Source organism: Solanum dulcamara, chromosome 10 (assembly GCF_947179165.1).
Source record: "Solanum dulcamara chromosome 10, daSolDulc1.2, whole genome shotgun sequence".
Taxonomy (NCBI): domain Eukaryota; kingdom Viridiplantae; phylum Streptophyta; class Magnoliopsida; order Solanales; family Solanaceae; genus Solanum; species Solanum dulcamara.
Genome location: NC_077246.1, coordinates 57,766,873 through 57,770,331, shown reverse-complemented (window position 1 = coordinate 57,770,331; position 3,459 = coordinate 57,766,873).

Here is a 3,459-nt window from a genome sequence, read left to right as displayed (position 1 = left end):
CCACGATACCTGTGTTGACTTGGTTAGGGTTATGGGTTGTGTTGCTTCTGCTATTGATCTGACCTACAGAAGGGTGCATATTGAGTTTGACTGGAGATTGGAATGATCTGGTAATGATGACAGTTACGTAATGGGTAGGAAGGTATAAACTTTCTGGTTACGATCTTTCCGATGGGTAGGATATGTTCTAGTGGTGGATCTACAAGACTTTCACTGTGTGGTACTACTGGTATATGGAAATGGATACATCGATTGTTAAGTGAGAATACTAACTACTTAAGGAGTTATCATTTGTATCACTTGCTCGTATAATGAGATTCGATGTTGCATTCACATTTGAGAAACCAACTAGTTTGTTACTACGGATTCTTGGGTTAAGCATTGTTTATAAAGAAGATTTTAGTGGTAGATCTTTGGTACGATTAAAATGTTTAGGTTGTGAAGCGTATCCCAAAGATTCTAAATAAGGATCGGTTATTTTATTGTAAGCTCCAAGGGAGTGGATCGATATCAGAATAACAAGCTTACGAGTAAAGAAAGTCCTAGTGAGTATACTTGTGTGAACAGAATTGAAGATTTTAGTAAAAAAGTGCATATAAAATTGGAGTACTTTGAATTTGGATGGTATAACTGGGTTTAAGGTGTCAGTCAATGATAAGGTTGACTTTGAGATGATGGCAATGGCTACTGAGCATAATGGTAATAAGAGTTCGTGATGGATTATGATTAGGATACAATAATATGATGAGAATTTCTAGTTAAATGAATTCAGTATGATAATAATGACTTGCAGGTATCTAAAGTGGTGGTTTACTACTACTTAATGAGAACCGTAGTTTTATGGAAAGTTGTATGATATGGCGGAAACCGCTCGAGTAGAATTAAAAAGAATTTCAACTTACAATAGGAGATTTAGTGGGATGTAGTTTGGCCTTTGGAATGAGGCGAGAGCAAGAATACTTACTATGATTGCAAAGTTCAAGGATCTAACTTTAGGGATGTTGGTGAGTTGGGTTTGGAAACACGTGACTTCATCCATCTCGCTCTGGTTGTAATAATAGTATCCAGTGTTAACTAGTTAGGTTGAGTATGCTTCAAGAGTTGAGTCCATGGATATTCGGCTTTAGAGTTGTGGTAAGTTCTATAGTGATTTCAAGTTTGATAACTGGCACGATTTGTGTTCCTAATGAGGGACATGGTAAGATTGATGGATAGGTTTTTGATAATAAGCTAAGGTATGTGATTTCATAACATCTTCAAGTTATAGACTAATGTCGATTGATAAGGGGATTGGTTTACACGGGTTGAATCAAAATTCAGGTTTTGCATTGTAAGTCTACATTCATGGTAGTTGGGTTTTTCAAGGTATGAATTAACAAGGTAAGAAATAATTCATTATGTCGATTGTTGAGCACTTAGAAGGACTGGATCGTGGTCTTGGTTGTAGAATTTATTATTTTTGATTATGAAAGATCTCAATGAAGTCTTTATTTGAGAAGTTTGGTTTAATATAAAATGTAATATGCTGTAAATTTTTGTCCAAGAAATAATAATGATAAATGACTAAAGCAGAGGTACAAAAGTATGGTGCATTAAAGAGTTCAAGCATTTAGGATTGGCTCATGAGTATGAGTTAAGAATTTGAATGTCCTAGCAACATTGCACGATGGGTTCAAGTTAAGAAATGTGAAAATATAGGACATCACATGTAAACCCTTAGTTCAAAGTTGGCAACTGTATGGATCTTCGTCTTTGAGTCCAAATATGACTATACAATGTCGATTGGTTAACTTATGAGGGATGTAACGACAACTTTTCTGAAGGTTTGGTTTGGGTTTAGGTAACAAATAATGAGGTATGAAAGATCCCGTATTTTATGTGGGGTTAGATTGTTCAAACTATGGTAGGACTGATGGGCGCAATATAGGAAGGGCTTATGGTTCTACATAGTTATTGAAGATTTTGAGCTAGGTTGATAACTCTATTGATGGGACTACCCAGGTTATCGTAATGTGTTACATAGACACTTGATAGTAAATAGAGGTTATGTGCCCATAGTATATAGAATTATTGGGATGACCAAGAATTTCTGTAAGTTTTAGTATGAGGTAAATGATGGTTTGAATAATGATTGAAACTGGATAAATGAAATGTTTTGTGGAGTTGATATTGAGCGTGATTCAATAATTTTATCACAATGGGGAAGTATTATGAGATTTGGAATTTTGATTACCAGCATTGGATAGGACCCGTACCTGTGTAATGTAAATGACTGGTGTTGTTAAGATGTTCTGTTAGTATTAAGAATGTTGGCTTTAGTGGAATAGTGTGAGGGGGTGTGTGGGAGTTGTTAATCAAGTATGTTCACAATTGTAATAGGACCAGGCTGGTTGATTGTGGAGGTAAAGGAAAGGAAATATTAGATATAGGCACTATAGAAGGAGTATCTTGTGTTATCCAACCTTATTTCGTGTATTGTTATGTGAACACTTACTTTATTTCAGACATAGTTTTGGACTAGGATTCCCTACCCATGCTATGCATGTTTTCACTTCTGTGGGTGGAACCCTAGTGGTGGATCGGATGTACCTATCCTGCGATGTCCTCTAATAGGGTAGGATGCTTGTACAGACTTTGTCAGTTTAGATATGGCGTAATCGGTATTGCCATCATGAAAATAATCATTAGAGTAGCTCATTAACTTTAGTGATTCACAGGAATCCACAACTTTGATGAGAATTGTCCTTATCATCATCTAAATATTCTTTGTGTGAGAATTCTACTTATCACACCATAATAGCTTTCTTAGATCATAATTGATCATCATCATTATATAATGAATCTCAACTTCAACCGTTAAAGCTTCAAGTGGTTTTACAAGTGTCACCTTGTTTATGAGAACTTATAGAGGAGCTAAAATGGATATCTACAGCGAACGACAGTCTTATTATATAACTTGTCGTCAAGTTCAGGTTTTGTCTATGTATAATTGAATGTGTAGGACGTTACGTCTAGTGATACCTCTCTTAAGGGTTAGTTACAATCATAGCTACTAATCTACCAATTCAACTAGTGTTGTCAGAGTGTCCGTATGCTTGGGTGTATCAATAGCTAGGAGGTTATTGGATTATTTGAGTTAGATGAATTCTTTTTTTAGTGATGAGTAACTGGTGTCTAAAGTTCATATTTGTATGGCTTAAGCTCATGGAAAGATTTAATTGTGAGAAAGAAATCTTGACAAGACACATGATGGTTTGTGCATTATGAGTATGGTGACTGGTTCAGGTTCAGTTTTGGTTGTAGGCAGTATTGACTCAGAAAGTGATCATGGTTATGTGAGCAAAAAAATTTTGCCATGATGGTCGTGCTATGGTCCAATGGATTTTGGTGCAGATTGAGTTCAGAGGTTAGACTATGGGTTGGCAATTACTCCTGATTTCTAGATACGCTAAAGTTGGA